Below are 18,033 nucleotides of genomic sequence, written 5' to 3' on the forward strand. Positions count from 1 at the left end.
TGCAAAGAATTTTGTACACATCTTCAAGTGGATATATAAACTTATTTTTCTTGAGTATCTTTATGCAACCTATATGTGTGTGTGCTTAGTTGCCTATATTACTTACATCCATAAGTATATGTAAAATTTGTGTCTCAAGGGTTGTGTATATATTTAGTATTAGCAGATATTGCAAGACCAATTTCCAAAGTGGTTGTCCCAGCTTACACTCCAAAGAGCAATATTCTTGTTGTTTAGTCACTAAGTCATGTCCAATTCTTTTGTGACCCATGGACTGTAGCCCACCATGCTCCTCTGTCCATGGGATTTCCCAGGCAAGAATACTGGAGTAGGTTACCATTTCTTTCTCCAAGGAATCTTCCCAAACTGGGGGTTAAATCTATGTCTCCTACACTGCAAGTGAATTGTTTTACCACTGAGCCACCAGGAAAGCTCACAGAGCAATATACGAGAGTTCTAATTCCACCACGTATCTACCCAGATTTTATATTGTTGGTTTGTTTAATTATAGCCAGTTTTATAAGTGAGGTACAATCACACTGTATTCATTTTTTTTTTTTTGCAATATTTGACTTAATTTATCTGACTTCTATATCAGTTCTTTTGAGGAGAACATTGCCTTGAGTATCACAACTAAGGTTATAACATATGGACTATTATTGCATACAGTATGGATAAATCAATTTCCTCATTGTTTAACAAGTAAAATGTCCAAAGATAATAATAATTACTTATATTACTTTCAGCATTTCTGGATATGTAAAATTACTAATTGATGTATTCATTGGTGAATTATATCACTAGATTTCCTAGGGCTGAACCTTTGTTATGTAACTAGAAAGCAAGGCAGTTTATTGCACCGTTAATGTGTTGTTCAATTCTGTTTGCTTAGAATCTGTTAACTTAAGACTATTTCTATCAGTCTACATATGTGAGCTTGAGTTACTTTTTTGTGCTATATTTTGTGGGGATTAAGACCAAGGTTGGGCTTCCCAGGTGGTTAAGTGGTAAAGAAACTGCCTACCAATGGAGAAAACACAGGAGACCTGGGTTCGATCCCTTGGCTCAGAAGATCCCCGGGAGAAGGAAATGACAACCCTCTTCTGTATTCTTGCCTGGGAAATCCCATACACAGAGGAACCTGAGAGGCTACAGTCCAAGAAGTCTCAAACAGTCAGACACGACTGAGCACACACATACAACACACAAGATCAAGATTATGTTTGTTTCATATAATAAACTGGAAATACTTTCTTGCTCTTCTTTAGAGCTGGTCAAATAATACTCATTAGATCATTCAAAGCAAAATAGAATTCTCTTTGCCTCTCTTTAGCCTGATGCTCTTTTCTGTAAGCAATATTTTGAAAGCAATTTCTATTTCCTCTGTGGCATTTGGATTGCTCATGTTTTCTTAGAAGAGATGTAGTGAACGCTGAAATCATGAACTCTGATGCCAGAAGCCCACAGTTAGAATACTGGTTTCATTACTTCCTACCTGTGTGTCCTTAGGCAAAGCATTTATCCTAATGTGCCTCTATTTCTTCATTGAAGAATAGGAATGATAAAAAAAAAATAATGATAATTCTTACCTCATATGGTTGTTGGGAAAATTAAAAGAATTAAGGTATGTAAAGCTCTCAGACCAGTGCTTGGCACAGGATAAACAACACTTAGTGCTATTATTTCCTCTCTTTGGGGGGCATTTGGTCAGTACACATTCTTGTAGAAAATGTATTTCATCAAATTAAACTGCATCATATTGGCATCTCTTTTGCATCTGTAAATTCCCTTTGTAATTTTTGTTATCTCCTCATCATTTTTTTTTTTATTCTTTACTGTCAAATTCTCCTCTCTTTTCCTTTATTGGTTTTGCTAACAATTATAGCAATCTTATGGTCTTGTTTCATTCTCTAAAAACCAACAACAAAATCTACTCATTATTTTCAATGATTTTCATTTTCAATTCATTATATTTTACTTTCACTCATATTTGAGTCTTACTTGTTTTCTTTAGATTTATTTTATTTTTTCTACATTTTTATGTTCCATTCTTAATTTTTTTCTTTTCACCTTTCTTGATTATCTACTTAAAGCTATTTTCTTCCATCTATATAACAGATATGTAGTCTTTTCATTTTTTTTTTTTTTTAGGTATGTAGGTTCAGGTATGTATTCTTTTCACTATATTTATTTTTCAAATACAGACTTTCTCTTTTACCAAAACATTCTTTGAGAGATTTTATTTGTTGATTCTGTTTATCTATTGTTTCAATTTTCCTTTAATGAATATTGTCATATTCTTTAATTCTCTATGAGTAAATTAATTTTTATTGAATTTTAATCAGAAAATGTTCAAATGTCTTCTTTGTCTCTATAACTTGTTTTTTACTAGAAAGTGTCTTTTAATGAACAGAGTGCTTAAACTTAATTTGGGGAAATTTTTAAATTGTTTTGTTTATTAATATCATTTTTTTAATTTTTGCTCAAAAGTCATACAGGTTCAGCCTTCATTTTCTCTATTTTTATTTTGCTTTTTACACTTAATGCTTTAATATACCTAAAATCAATTATTGTGTGTGATATAAAGTCCAATTTGAATTTTTCCAATTTCTAATCTATTTTCACAACATAGTCAATTAAATTTTTCCTATTTTACAATTCCATTTCTCATATATCAGTTTATATGTTTATCAATTTGTCTTTCCTAACTCCGATGCTATACAAATCTAACTATCATATCCATATAAAGGTTGGTAGGGCAATTTTCTAACTATCATCTTAAATACCTTGCTAAATTTCACACACACAGACAAACACACACATACACATTTAATCCCTACTGAATTTTTATTTCAATTATATTCAACTGGCTCATCAATTTGGGGAGAATCAACATGTTATAGATTAATAGTATAATACTTTCCTCCATTTATTTTCTTGACATTGTGCCAGGAAATGTTTACTTTTTTAATATAAGGTTTGTATATCCTTGTTAGACTTAAATGTAGGTAAATTTTATGTTAGTTTTAAATGGCATACTAATTTACTTTCAAATTTATTTGCTGATGCCTAGAAATGCAGTGATGTTTGTTTTATATATTAGCAATACATTCAGCTATGTTAATGAACTCCTATTTCTTTTAATGGTTTCTAAGTATAACCTTTAAGTTTTACATGGAAATAATAGAATATCTACAAAGAAGTACATTTTTATTTCTTCCTTTTAAATCTTCATACCTTAATTTTGTAATATTCTCTTGCCTTACAGTAGTAACAGTAATTTTGTCTTATTCCTGAAATGAAACAAGTTTTAAAAATGTTACATCATTAAGAATGCTTGCTTTTGGTTCATGTTAGAGATCATTTATCAAGTAAAGGAAGTCTTATTTTCTATTTTGATAATTATAAGTAGGTGTTGAATATCATCAATTCCTTTTCTTCTGTGTATCAGTATGACCATACATCTTTTCCTTTTTAATATGTTAATATAAGTTCAGTTCAGTCATTCAATCATGTCCAACTCTTTGTGACCCCATGGACTGCACCATGCCAAGCTTCCCTGTCCATCACCAACTCCCAGAGTTTACTCAAACTCATCTCCGTTGAGTCGGTGATGCCATCCAACCATCTCATCCTCTGTCATCCCCTTCTCCTCCTCCCTTCAATCTTTCCCAGCATCAGGGTCTTTTCCATTGAGTCAGTTCTTCATATCAGGTGGCCAAAGTATTAGAGTTTCAGCTTCAGCATCAGTCCTTCCAATGAATATTCAGGACTGATTTCCTTTAGGATGGACTGGTTGGATCTCCTTGCTGTCCAAGGGACTCTCAAGAGTCTTCTCCAATGCCACAGTTCAAAAGCATCAATTCTTTGGTGCTCAGCTTTCTCTATAGTCTGACTCTCACAACCATACATGACTACTGGAAAAACCATAGCCTTGACTAGATGGACGTTTGTTGGCAAAGTAATGTCTCTGTTTTTTAATATGCTGTCTAGGTTGGTCATAACTTTTCTTCCAAGGAGTAAGTGTCTTAATTTCAAGGCTGCAGTCACCATGTGCAGTGATTATGGAGCCACCAAAAATAAAGTCTGTCACTGTTTCCACTGTTTCCCCATCTATTTACTATGGTATGGCTTAAGCCCTCTTGGAGGAGGTCACCATTAACCCCACCATAGAGCTGCCAGAACTTACACAGGCCTGGGAAAGAGACTCTTGGAGGGCACAAAAGAACCTTGTGAGCACCAGGACCCAGGAGAAAGGAGCAATGACTCCACAAAAGACTGACCCGGACTTGCCCAGGAGTGTCCAGGAATCTCCAGTGGAAGCATGGGTTGGTGGTAGCCTGCTGCAGGATTGGGGGCACTGAATGTAGCACTGTTTGCATGGGATCTTTTGAAAGAGGTTGCCATTATCTTCATTATCTCCACCATAGTTTGGTCCCAGGTAAATATGCAGATGACACCACCCTTATGGCAGAAAGTGAAGAAGAACTAAAGAGCCTCTCGATGAAAGTGAAAGAGGAGAGTGAAAAAGTTGGCTTAAAGCTCAACATTCAGAAAACCAAGATCGTGGCATCCAGTCCCATCACTTCATGGCAAGTAAGTGAAGAAACAGTGGCAGACTTTAATTCTTTGGGATCCAAAATTATTGCACATGGTGACTACAGCCATGAAATAAAAAGACGTTTACTCCCTTGAAGAAAAGCAGAGATATTACTTTGCCAACAAAGGTCCACCTGGTTAAAGCTATGGTTTTTCCAATAGTCATGTATGGTTGTGAGAGTTGGACTATAGAGAAAGCTGAGCGCCAAAGAATTGATGCTTTTGAACTGTGGCATTGGAGAAGACTCTTGAGAGTCCCTTGGACAGCAAGGAGATCCAACCAGTCCATCCTAAAGGAAATCAGTCCTGAATATTCATTGGAAGGACTGATGCTGAAGCTGAAACTCTAATACTTTGGCCACCTGATATGAAGAACTGACTCAATGGAAAAGACCCTGATGCTGGGAAAGATTGAAGGGAGGAGGAGAAGGGGATGACAGAGGATGAGATGGTTGGATGGCATCACCGACTCAATGGAGATGAGTTTGAGTAAACTCTGGGAGTTGGTGATGGACAGGGAAGCCTGGCTTGCTGCAGTCCATAGGACTGCAAAGAGTTGGACACAACTGAGCAACTGAACTGAACTGAACTGAACTGACTGAAATAGCAGGGAGGGACACAGCTCCACCTATTAACATAAAATTGGATTAAAGATTTACTGAGCATGGCCCCGCCCATCAGAACAAGACTCAGTTTTTCCCCCCTGGTCAGTCTCTCCCATCAGGAAGCTTCCATAAGCCTCTTATCCTTCTCCATCAGAGGGCAGACAGACTGAAAACCACAGTCACAGAAAACTAAACTACCTGATCACATGGACCACAGTCTTCTCTAACTCAATAAAAGTATGAGCTACGCTGTGTAGAGCCATCCAAGACAGAAGGGTCATGGTGGAGAGTTCTGACAAAACGTGGTCCACTGGAGAAGGGAATGGCAAACCATTTCAGTATTCTTGCTTTGAGAACCCCATGAATAGTATGAAAAGGTAAAAAGTTAAGACACTGAAAGATGAACTCCCCAAGTCGGTAGTTGCCCAAGCTACTGGAGATCAGTGGAGAAATAACTCCAGAAAGAATGAAGAGACAGAGGCAAAGCAAAAACAACACCCAGTTGTGTATGTGACTGGTGATGGAAGCAAGGTCTGATGCTGGAAAGAGCAATATTCCATAGGAAACTGGAATGTTAGGTCCATGAATCAAGGCAAACTGGAAGTGGTCAAATGAGATGGTAAGAGTGAATGTCAACATTTTAGGAATCAAAGAACTAAAATGGTCTGGAATGGGTGAATGTAATTCAGATGACCATTATATCTATTACTGTGGGCAAGAATCCCTTAGAAGAAATGGAGTAGCCATCATAGTCAACAGAAGATTCCAAAATGCAGTGCTTGGATGCAATCTCAAAAATGACAGAATGATCTCTGTTCGTTTCCAAGGCAAACCATTCAATATTCAAGTCTATGCCCCTACCAGTAATGCTGAAGAAGCTGAAGTTGAATGGTTCTATGAAGACCTACAAGACTTTTTAGAACTAACACCCAACAAAAGCTGTCCTTTTCATTAGAGGGGTCTGGAATGCAAAAGTAGGAAGTCAAGAAACACCTGGAGTAACAGGCAAATTTGGCCTTGAGGTACAGAATGAAGCAGGGCAAAGGCTAATAGAGTTTTGCCAAGAGAATGCACTGGTCATAGCAAACACCCTCTTCCAACAACACAAGAGAAGATTCTACATGTGGACATCACCAGATGGTCAATATTGAAATCAGATTGGTTATATTCTGTGTAGCCAAATGTGGAGAAGCTCTATACAGTCAGCAAAAACAAGACTGGGAGCTGACTGTGGCTCAGATCATGTATTCCTTATTGCCAAATTCAGACTTAAATTGAAGAAAGTGGGGAAAACGACTAGACCATTCAGGTATGACCTAAATCAAAAGAAAGTGAAGTTGCTAAGTCATGTCCAATTCTTTGCAATCCCATGGACTGCAGCCTACCAGGCTCCTCCATCCATGAATTTTCCAGGCAAGAGTACTGGAGTGGGTTGCCATTTCCTTCTCCAGGGGATCTTCGTGACTCAGGGATTGAACCCAGGTCTCCCGCATTGCAGGTAGACACTTTACCATCTGAGCCACCAGGGAAACCCATCAATTAAATCCCTTACAATTATGTTAATATAATAAAAGATATTTCTAGAGACTTATGTCTTCCTAGGGTAAATTCAATTTATTTGTGGTTTTATTTGCTAACATCTTGCTGAGGAATTTGTATCTTGTTGAGTTAGATAGGTCTGTAATTTTGTCTGATGTGAAAATCAAGTTTCTATTGGATTCAAATAATGAGTTAGGAGATCATTTCTCTTATTCTGCTCTTTAGAATAGTTTTTATAAGATTATAATACTCTGTTCCTCAAGAATTTATTAGAGTCAGTAAGGCCATCTGGTGCAAGTGTTTACCTTGGGAGAAAATTTTTTAACTATAACATCAATTTTATGAAGGTTGTAGAAGTATTCATGCTATTTCTTTTTAATAAATTGCAGTAAATTACATTTATGCCCGTTTTATCTCCCATATTTTACTCTATTTTGCCTAGCAGTTTTCTTGCTAAAACTCTACAAAGATGTTCTTTTTTTCCCAAAAGAGCCAACTTTAGGTATTGTTGAGACTGTATCATCTTTGGTTTCTAGTTTTATTAAGTTCCTACCATTACATTTTTATCCTACTTTCACTTTTTAAAATTTTCCTTCTGTTGTGTGTGTGTGTGTGTGTGTGTGTATGAAGTTCTACTCTGTTAACACATTTCATTTGTATAATACAGTGTCATCGACTATAGTCACTGTGTTATACATTAAATCTTCAGCCTTATTCATCACACAACTGAGAGTAGTTCTATTCTTTTTCTAATTTCTTAGGTTGACTGCTTAGTTTGTTCATTTTCAATCTTTCTTTGCTTATACAAAGAATACAAAATTTTTTAAAACTGTCAGTTTCCCTTTAAATAGTGCTTTTCTTACATTTAACTATTTTGCTAGGTAGAATTTTGATTCTTTTTAAATTTCAGCTTTATTTTCCTTTTGTTCTTTCACTCCAGTTTATAAATATGTATATAGAGAGAACATACCTTGATAGCTGTTCTGTTGTTGTTTTGTCGCTAAGTCTTGTCAGTTCTTCACAATGCCATGGACTGTAGCCCACCAGGCTCCTCTGTCTGTGGGATTTCCCAGGCAGGACTACTGGAATGGGTTGCTATTTCCTCCAGACGATTTTCCCAAACCAGGGATTAAATCCATGTTTAATGCAGGTGTATCCTTCATAGGCAGGCAGATTCTTTACCACTAAGCTATGGAGAAAGACCCATAACATAACATGTGTGTGTGTGTGTGTGTGTGTGTACATTTGATTGTGTTTTGTTGTTATTGTTCTTATTCTGTTTTAATATAATTACACTATAGTCAAGGAACATTGTATGTTTCAAAGTCATTTACTGAGACAGATTTTAAGGTCTGTATAGGATCAATTTATGTAAAGGTCCTGTGTATATTTAGAAGACTGTGCATTCTCTAATAGCCAGGTCTAGTTTTATAACTGTACTTTTCAAATCTTAGACCTGTTTTCTAAATATTTCATTTTCTTAGCTTCTCAATAATTAAGAAAACTGCCAAAATCCAGTATGATAGTAAATTTGTCAGTATCTCCCAATAGGTCTTCAAATTCTTGCTTTCAAGACTATTTTATGTGACACATTCTGTATTAGAATTATTCTGTCATTTTAGTGCACTGAGCTTCTTATCTTTAATTACTATCCCTTTTGTCTTTAATAATACGTTTTTTTCTTAATGTCTGTTTTTCTTTGATAGCAGCATAGCTATCTTAGCTTTCTTTTGGATAGTACTTGTACAAATTTTCTATATCTTTAAACTTCACCCATGTCCTTCCTGGAGACAAAGTGGCAACCCACTCCAGTATTCTTGCCTGGAGAATCCCATGGACAGAGGAGCCTGGCAGGCTATAGTCCACAGCGTCGCAAAGAGTCAGACATGACTGAAGCGGCTTAGCACACACATGTCCTTAAGTTTTACAGTGTCTCTTGTAAACCACATATAGCTAATTTTTTTAACTTATTGTGTTTCATTTTATTCAAATTCACATTATTTTTAATCAACAAGCTAATTCATGGATTATTAATATAATTACTAACTTACTTTAACTCACTACTGCCATAATATATTTAGCTATTTTTGCTATTTCTTCCTCTTCTTTTTCCTCTGTTTTATTGCATTTTCTTCTTTGTTTCTCATATACAATTTTACTCTCTCTTATATAGTGAGGACATATATTCTCTCTTATATATTGATTATTGTACCTACTAAGCTTAACAGAGTCCCTTGGACTGCAAGGAGTTCCAATCAGTCCATTCTAAAGATCAGTCCTGGTTGTTCTTTGGAAGGAATGATGCTAAAGCTGAAACTCCAGTACTTTGGCCACCTCATGCAAAGAGTTGACTCACTGCAAAAGACCCTGATGCTGGGAGGGATTGGGGGCAGAAGGAAAAGGGGATGACAGAGGATGAGATGTCTGGATGGCATCACTGACTCGATGGACCTGAGTTTGAGTGAACTCCGGGAGTTGGTGATGGACAGGGAGGCCTGGCGTGCTGCAATTCATGGGGTTGCAAAGAGTCGGACACGACTGAGCGACTGAACTGAACTGAACTGAACTGAAGCTTAACATTGTCTAAATTGTAGTTTTTTTAACCCTCGAAAACACTACAGGAACTTGGACTTCTTAAGTGTAGATCAATCTCCCCCACCTTACATGTGACTGTTGTTCCACATTCTAGGGCTCTCATATTGGTCCTAATAAGTTAGATATCATCATTGTACTATTTTTTTTAATGTATTTCTTTGCACACCATTCTTTCTTACATCAGAAGTTCCTTCTGAAATCATTTCTCTACTTCTGCATATACAGCCTTTCTAATTTAATTTAGTCTTTCTTGCTGGTAGATATTACTAATATTCAGCAATGTCATTCCTTTCTCTGATACCACAGGGTCCCTTTGCAATGTGGAGAGTCCTTTAACACTTCTTTGCTAAGGAAATGAAAAGCTCTTTCTATGCCCTCACACGTGCAAGTTCTGTGCCAACATGGAGTCAGAAGATGTAGTATATAAATTCCTAAGTAAAACATTTGGAAAGAACTACCCTGGAAAACCCATGAAACACAGCAAAATTTGTGTGATTAAGAAATAAATTTTTAATGCTTTCAGCCACAAAGATTTAAGATGAATTTGAACTGGATCCTAACCTAGAGTTACTCTAATCTAATGAAACGTATTTTGTGGTAAACCAAATTTTTGTTTATTTGAAAAAGCCTTTATTTCTTCTTTGCTATTTAAAATCAATTTTGTTCGATTCATAAAGCAAAGTTGTCAAATATTGTTTCTCTGAACTTCAATATACTACTGATCTCTAGCTTAATTTTGTTTTCTTGTTGAGAAATCTACTAACTGTCCAAACTTTATTATTTGTGGGTGATTTGCTTTTTCTCTGATGGCTTTTAAGATTTTTCTCTTTATCTTTTATCTTCTGCAGTTTCATCAAAAATTTATAAAAGTGTACATTTCATTGTGTTTTTCCATACTGATGGGAGTTTTGCTTTCTTGGAAATCTGTGGGTTTGTTTCTTTAATCTATCAAATACTCAGATTATTTCATCAAGCAATTCTTTTCACACACTTTTTTCTATGCTCTTTTTCTGAAAGTCCACTTAAATAGGTTAAATTTTCCCATTTCTTTTAAATCCTTATGTCTTAAACTTTCTCACATTTTCCATCTACTTATCTCCCTGGGATGCATTCTAGTTAATTACCTCAGTAATACCTTTGAGTCAATGGGCATTAATTTGAGCAAACTCCAGGAGATGGTGAAGGACAGGGAAGCTTGGTGATCTGCAGTCCACGGGGTGGCCAAGTCAAACATGACTGAGCGACTGAACAGCAACAACAAAAGCAATACCTTTGAGCACATTTATTCTGTGCTAATGTTTTGAATTATTTAAGCATTTTCTATTTCTAGAAATTTTATTTGGTTCTTTTTTCATCTTTTTATTTTTCTGATGTTTTTTGCTTGTTCATTTGTATGTTGCTATTTATTTCTTTGACGATTCCATCCACAATTGTATTTTCTCTTCCAAGGATTTTACTCTAAGAGAGCTTATCTGAATTCTTCAATACTGACAGTTCTATAATTTCTGGAGTCACAATTCTTTTCTCTCAGAAGATGGTTTAAAACTGACTTAGTCCTTAGTGTTACAAATGAATAGTCAACTGTCAAACTATTTTTTTCCTTTGCAGAAAACTTTTTCTCTTTTGACTTTTATAAGATTTTTCTGTATCCTTAGAGTTAATAAATATCAGAATATGTTTGGAACAGTTCATTTTTCATCTTCCAACCAGGAATTTGATAAACTCTTTTCAGTCTACAAATGCAACTTTATCTTCAGCTAAAGTTGCTTTTTTTTTTTTTTAAGTAACGCGTATTTTCATCTATCTTTGTCTTTCCTTTCACATTTATTCCCATAATAGTTTCCTGGATCTATCAAGCAAATAGTTCATCTTTTCCCTCATAATTATTATCTCCTTTTCTTTATTTTGGCTTTGAGATAATTTATGCTCTCTGACCTCAAAGACTTTTAATTCTGGTCTCAACAGTGACAATATATTCTGTTAGTTCATCTACTGAATGGGTTTATTTAGATAAATGTAGTTTCTAACTCCAGAAAAATCTTTTTAAATGCTAGGGCGGAGTGGGTGGGGGTGGTGGCTCCTAAAAATTTTTGTTGTTCAGTCACTAAGTCACGTTGGACTCTTTGCGATCCATGGACTGCAGCACACCAGGCTTCCCTGCCCTTCACTATCTCCCAGAGCTTGCTCAAACTCATGTCCATTGAGTCAGTGATGCCATCCAATCATCCCAACCTCCATAGCCCCTTTCTCCACCTGCACTCAATCTTCCCTAGCATCAGGGTCTTTTCCAATATACTCTCATATGCCAAATGTCCCATTTGTTTTCAGTGATAGCCATTTTTCCAGTTGTTGGGTCCCCTTAGATGAGATGTATTATCTTTGCCCAATCATCACAGAAGCTGAACCGCATTGTGCCTGTAATACAGAATGAAGCATGCTTCCTGCCAATGCAGCTGGAAGAGGCCTTCCTTCTCCATAGGATCTTGAACTCTATGGCCTCAAGGACAGGAATGACTGAGTCCTCTTGCTGTTCCTCTGACCCTGTTAGTCACGGAGAGACCAAGCTCTACAGTGGGAAGTTATGTCCATTCTGCTGCCTTCCAGGACTCATCCCAGAACTCCAGGCAAAGCATCAAAAGCTATGTACAATTCTCTCTACAGATAACCCCAAGAGAGCCCTATTGTTTGTACCTAATTGCCCATAGGCCCACTGTTTTTGTATTTTTGTTTGTTTTCTACTATTTGTCCTTCATTTAGCTATTTTTGGGGGAGAGAGGAATATTTTAATTGCCAGACTTATTCAACTATCTAAAAATGGTATTTTTTTCCCCTAGAAGCAGGTTTGCTGTTATTGCTGTTTTGTTTTCCCTTTAAAGATTTTTTTTTCCCCACGGCCCCCCAGATTGAAATTCTTTTAGTGTCCGAGTCCTCAGATATAGCTTCTCTAAGCACCTCAAGTGAGAGTTCTTACAATTGCCAGCATCACCATTTAGTACTTGTGGCCCTTATAAAGTGTTAGTCACTCAGTCATATCAGACTCTTTGCAACCCCATGAACTGTAGCCCACAGGGCTCCTCTGTCCATGGAATTCTCCAGGCAAGAACACTAAAGTGGGTTGCTGCTGGGAGCAGGAGCTCCGCCCCTGGCAAAGGTCATGAGGAAGGAGGCTCGACATACGCAAAGGCAGGATCGAGCCTCAGGAGTCCCCCTGGAAATTCTCGAGCATCTACCCCCCAAAACCATAGTCTGCCTACTTTCTGCTTTGTGCTCTCACCTACACCTCTGACTTTACGGGGGGCTGTCCCCACTACCTCTCTCTGAAAAAAGAATTAACTTACAGCTCCAGTTAATAATTCCTGGGTGTGACAGTGTTTCAACCTACAAACTCCTTTGGAAGTCCTCTAGCCTGCCTGAATAGGTTTTTCCGGCCACATGTGATTGTTCAGAGCCTCCCAGCTGTGAGAGGCATGAGATGTTCTAAACTGTCTGAATACAGATTCCTTTGAGCTGTTAAAAGATTGATTAGAAATTGTATTGGTGAAGGGTTTTTCACTTGTTGGGCCACTGTTTGCTGCTAAGTTTCCATATCCTTTACCTGCTGTGTCCCTGGCAGTGTATTGATTAATATAATTGGTGTAAGTAGTAGCTTTAATGTTTGTAATCTTGGACCCTTGAGTTAATTCTTTTTCTTGTTATAGCCCACCACACCTTTGCCCTATAGGAGTGCAACTTTATCTAATGCTTTTGGAAGGTGGCGCCTGACTTTAGAATAATCACCTTTAGAGAAAAATAAGTTTCTTAAAGTGTTAACAGGCCTCCAGGCCAGAAGATGATGCAAATCACCTAAACTTTTGCATATGATAAGTTTGCAGGAAGAAAGCCTGGCTTACTGCATGACTCCACCCCTTCCCCCATTATCCCCTATGCATAACTTAAGGTATAAAAACTACTTTGGAAAATAAAGTGCGGGCCTTGTTCACTGAAGCTTGGTCTCCCCATGTGCTTTCTCTCACCTTCTGGCTGAATTATTCAGCCTCTTTTCTCCACTGAATTTCCTCACTGAGCTATCCTTATTTAACCACTCTTTATATCCTTAATGTTTAATTAAGCGGTTGTTTCCTGATCCTCGCCGATGCCGTCCCCGCTTCGAATTCCCTGGATCCTCCGGGGCTGGACCCCAGCAGGTTGCCATTTTCTACTGCAGGGGATCTTCCCCCAGGGATCAAACCTGGGTCTCCTGCATTGCAGACAGTTTCTTTACCATCTGAACCACCAGGGAAGCCCCTTATGGTTTTATGTATATTAGACTGCTTTACTTTTCCAAATCTTAGGAAATCTTTGTTTATGTCCTGTGGCAGACAAAATGGAATTACAGCCAGATGCCTCATGTCTTCTGAAGAGAAAGAAAAGAAATACTTTCTCCTTCATTACAAATACTCCTTTAACTCTGTATGAGGTTGTTCATTCTAAGTATCTTCTTCCTCTGTCTCCTGATCTCTAAACATCCTGGAAGAACTCTCCTCACAGTGAGAAGTCTATTGTTACTGTTATATGGCACCCGAGGTCCTCATCCATGTGAAACATCAATAGATCAGAAAAATACCCCAAAGTCCACCAATTCTATATTTCAGGAGAAAGGTAAAACATTCTAAGAAAATGGAAGGGCAAGTTAATATCATGTGGTTTTGTTTCACAGACAAGGAAATGCAAAGTAGGAGTCTTTACCATTGCTTAGTTCAGCTATAATTATAATTCCAATCCCCAGTATTTATATTGAGAACACAGGATATTCTTCTCCTATTCTATTTCATCTTAAAAAAGACAGGCATCCTCAGACACCCACTCAGGGCTTCCCTCTAGGGTAAGAATTTCTTTCAGCTATCCTCCCAATAACTGGCACCTGTCCAGGACCAGCCACACTGACTTATTCAGATCAGATCAGTCACTCAGTCATGTCTGACTCTTTGCGACCCCATGAATCGCAGCACACCAGGCCTCCCTGTCCATCACCAACTCCCAGAGTTCACTCAGACTCACGTCCATCGAGTCAGTGATGCCATCCAGCCATCTCATCCTCTGTCGTCCCCTTCTCCTCCTGCCCCCAATCCCTCCCAGCATCAGAGTCTTTTCCAATGAGTCAACTCTTCGCATGAGGTGGCCAAATACCTGAATAACTTCTGGTCTGAGTTTAACCCCAGCCTGTGAACATCCACCAGTCCCATTTCCAAAAGTTCAATTAGTTGGACTAAGAAGTTTCTCTAGAAACACAGGGCTGAGAATATTCTGGGTGTTCTCACTGTTATGTCAAACGCTTCATCCACAGAATGAAATATTTATCCCCCAGGGGAACCCGAGAAGGAAAGAACATGTCAAAATCAATCTGCCCATTATCACTTCTGAATGCTTTGGCTGCTCATTCCATTAGATGAACCAGTAACTCAAAGCTAGATGTTTTTTTTATCCCCAGGTGAAAAGTCCTACATTTGATCTAAAATTACAAATACATGGCAATGCAGAAAACAACAATTGGAAAGAGGACAGAGGATTTATTTAACATCAGAGCACTTAGAGCATTTCTGAAGTAGCCCCAGAAATCTATCTTCTATAAATATATTCTTTGTATCAGTATGTGTTTCATGATGTATCAATACTTAACTATTCTGACTAATAGGACCACTTTCATACAGCTCTGGCATGACATAAAGGAAGTTATGGCTCAAAAATAAATTGTGACCTTTTTTTTTTTTTTTGGCTCTGGGGAGACAAATCACATTACCCTGCTACTTCTCCATGGCTTTCATCACCAGGTCTTTTTCTCCATTGGGTCTCAGGGTCCAAACTCTGTTTAGATTCTTCACTAATTGGGCAACTAAAAACTAAGTTTTGTTGTCTTCTCAATTCTTCAGAAAAAATCTTCCTTCTTTGCCTAAAGAGTATAAAAACTACCTTCTTTGGTCACTTCCTAGGTTTCATTTCTATGGAGCATCCATGTGCATGAATTAAAATCTGTTTCTCTCTTATTCACCTGGCTTGTGTCAATGTTATTATTAGTCTAGCCACAAAAACTCAAGAAGGGTGGAGAAGGAGATCTCTCCCTGCCCAACATCTTCTCCATATGATCTCTTCAGTCTGGTAACCAAGCTAATTACATGGTAAGGGAAGCTCCCAAAGTAAGTGACAGGCCTCTTAAAACTATACCGGAAACTGAACAGCATCATTTCTGTACATTTTATTCAACACAAGTCAAAGGCGGGGCTATATTCATTATGGTGGGAGAGGACTACACAAGAGTGAAAATTCTGAGAAATGTGGCCCATTTTGAGCCATCTTTGGAGACTACCGTCCACATTCTCCAAAGTGATCCTTTTAAAAGATAAATCATATCCTGTATCTCTGCTTTCAATGCTGCAAAAATTTTCCATGACTCTCATAATAGATTTCAAAGTCCTTCACATGGTCTACCTGATTCTCCATAACCTTGCTCCTGAGTACCTCTCTAATGTTGCTTACTACCACTTTCTGGAAATGCCAAACACAAGTGTACTGGTGTTTTAAATTATCTGCACAATTGCTTCCATGTTTTAATTCATCGTATATTTTTAGTCTCTGAAATACACATCCAGACAAAGTCACAGGTGAAAGACAAAGTGCAGAAGAATTTAGCATTTTTCCTACAGAACCAAGATTTTCAAAAAACATCATTTCTCTTACCTTTTAGGGTTCTGTTGCTTCTAAAGGCCATCACATTTAGCACATTTCCTGCACACTGCACTACCAGGCAAAGTGAGAATTCTTTTCCTCGTTTTCAATTTAAGAACCTGTAGTGACTTGTCTAATGTTAAAGACATAGTAAGTGGTAGGGCCAGAACACAAACTCAACTACTCTAATTACTTGCTCAGTATTCTGGTGACTTTCTCATAATAAAATTCAGTTAGGAGAAACTCTGAGATATCAGACTATCAGAAAAGAACTGGTAAACTGCATTAATTTATACTTACAGTGCTATCTTATCTCCTCAATTCAGTTAGTGGATAAAAATTGTATTGCAATGTTCTCCTTTGCATTTTATGTTCTTTATTACAGACATAACCAGAGACACATCGGCACAATTATAGTCTTCACTGAGCTACTCTTTTTACCATGTGCTAGAGTGAGTTGAGGGCTTCCTTGGTGGCTCAGATGGTAAAGAATCTGTCTGCAATGCAGGAGACCCAGGTTCGATCCCTGGGTGAGTTGGAGTTCTCCTGATTTGGGTGTTCATTAATTTATCCATACATTCACACCAGCTCTCTTTCTTTTGCACATTCAGCAATATCCTTAAGTGCTAGGCAACCCCTGTTTATACAATGCTTTTGTAACTGGTGCCAGCACAGTCAAATAAGCAAAAGATGAAAAGTGAAGGGAAAGTGTTAGTCGCTCAGTCCTGTCTGACTCTTTGCAACCCTATGGGACTGTAGCCCACCAGGTTCCTCTGTCCATGAGCTTCTCCAGGCAAGTATACTTGAGTGGGTTACCATTTCCTACTCCAGGGAATCATTCCCCAGGATCAGACCCAGGATTGAACCTGGGTCTCCTGCATTGCAAGCAGATTTTTTACCATCTGAGCTGCCAGAGAAGCCCCAAATTAAAGATGGACTCTCCAAAAAGAATTTGAAGTCCAGCTTAAAGAATGAGAAAAAATATATAGTAATGTAAGAACAAAGCAAGAAATGTAGCCATAATGCAAAATATCAAAAACAAAAGTGGGCGTGTGAAAGACTTTAAAAGTTCATTACCTCCTATAGGAATGTGTCAAATTATTACCAGTCCCAGGCATAGGCTGCTTCTCACACCACATCCAGGAACTGATGCTTCTCAATTGTTATTGGGAAAGCTGTTCCCTATGAAGATTATAGGGACTTTGAATAAATGTGCCTTGAAGTATGTTTCAGAATATATACCTTTTGGATAATTTCTCAACAACTTACTTTATCTAAATATTTGTAATATGTTATCAATCTGGCTCACACTGGTGAAGTCTAGTTACAGGATAAACTTCAAACCTTGCCTCATTCTGCAAGATGACATCATGCTCATGGTGTTCAACATTAAAGGTGAGTGAGAACAGTCCATGTATTTTTATCATTAGCTTCAGAAATCTAACAAGCCATGCTGATTCACAGACAACCAGAGCAACTTCTCCCTAGAATTTCAACCTCAAAGCAGGTGGGGATGGGGATGTATCTAAATATAAATGGAAGTTACAAGAAGAGAGTGGAGCATATTTCCAAAGCAGTACACTCATAGATGTCTCAGTCCATGAAGAGTCATGTGAATTGTCTATCCATTTTATGAGAAACAGCAGGGAAAAGTAGCCCTGGTCTCAGTAGCAGGAAGAATTGTGCTTCTACAGAAGAACTAGTTATTGAACTTTGTGAAACTCATAGCAGCTTATGGTCCTTTTTTGCAAGTATATAACATTTCATGATTGTAATGATTAATTTTGTGTCATCTGAGTTGGGATACCATGCACAGTTTTGTGGTCAAACCCTATTCTGACTCTGATTATTCTGTGACGGTTATGATTCAGAGGACTCTGAGTAAAGCAGATTGTCCTCTATAATGTGGACGGGCCTCATTCAATCAGTTGAGGGACTAAATAGAAGGAAAATTAGACCTCCCCTGAGCAAGAACGAATTCTGCCTGCACATGGTC

This window comes from Bos mutus, chromosome 9 (assembly GCF_027580195.1).
Source record: "Bos mutus isolate GX-2022 chromosome 9, NWIPB_WYAK_1.1, whole genome shotgun sequence".
In the NCBI taxonomy this organism is placed as follows: Eukaryota; Metazoa; Chordata; class Mammalia; order Artiodactyla; family Bovidae; genus Bos; species Bos mutus.